Source organism: Herpailurus yagouaroundi, unplaced genomic scaffold (assembly GCF_014898765.1).
Source record: "Herpailurus yagouaroundi ecotype Mexico unplaced genomic scaffold, PumYag 163, whole genome shotgun sequence".
Classification (NCBI taxonomy): domain Eukaryota; kingdom Metazoa; phylum Chordata; class Mammalia; order Carnivora; family Felidae; genus Herpailurus; species Herpailurus yagouaroundi.
Window position 1 is genome coordinate 53,525 of NW_024412404.1, and position 567 is coordinate 54,091.

Here is a 567-nt window from a genome sequence, read left to right on the forward strand (position 1 = left end):
CTGACCCTCCCCTCTCCTTCTCTCTAAAAAGAAATCATTTTTAAAGTTTAAAAATTAACATGAATTAAAAAATAAGATGTTGGAGACTAAGACATTAGCCCTCTATTTTTGCAAGTTGACAATGCTTTGCTCACTGCTTTAATTACAAGTGAAAAAAAATCTTGTTAACTTTTTTTGAGACTCAAACCCACATATAATGATATCGTGACCTGAGCCGAGGTCAAGATTCAGAAGCTCAACCAACTGAGCCACGCAGGCTACCTTAATTAAAAAAATTTCCGGGGCGCCTGGGTGGCGCAGTCGGTTAAGCGTCCGACTTCAGCCAGGTCACGATCTCGCGGTCTGTGAGTTCGAGCCCCGCGTCAGGCTCTGGGCTGATGGCTCTGGGCTGATGGCTCTGGGCTGATGGCTCTGGGCTGATGGCTCGGAGCCTGGAGCCTGTTTCTGATTCTGTGTCTCCCTCTCTCTCTGCCCCTCCCCCGTTCATGCTCTGTCTCTCTCTGTCCCAAAAATAAATAAAAACGTTGAAAAAAAATTTTTTTTTTAAAATAAATAAATAAATTTCCA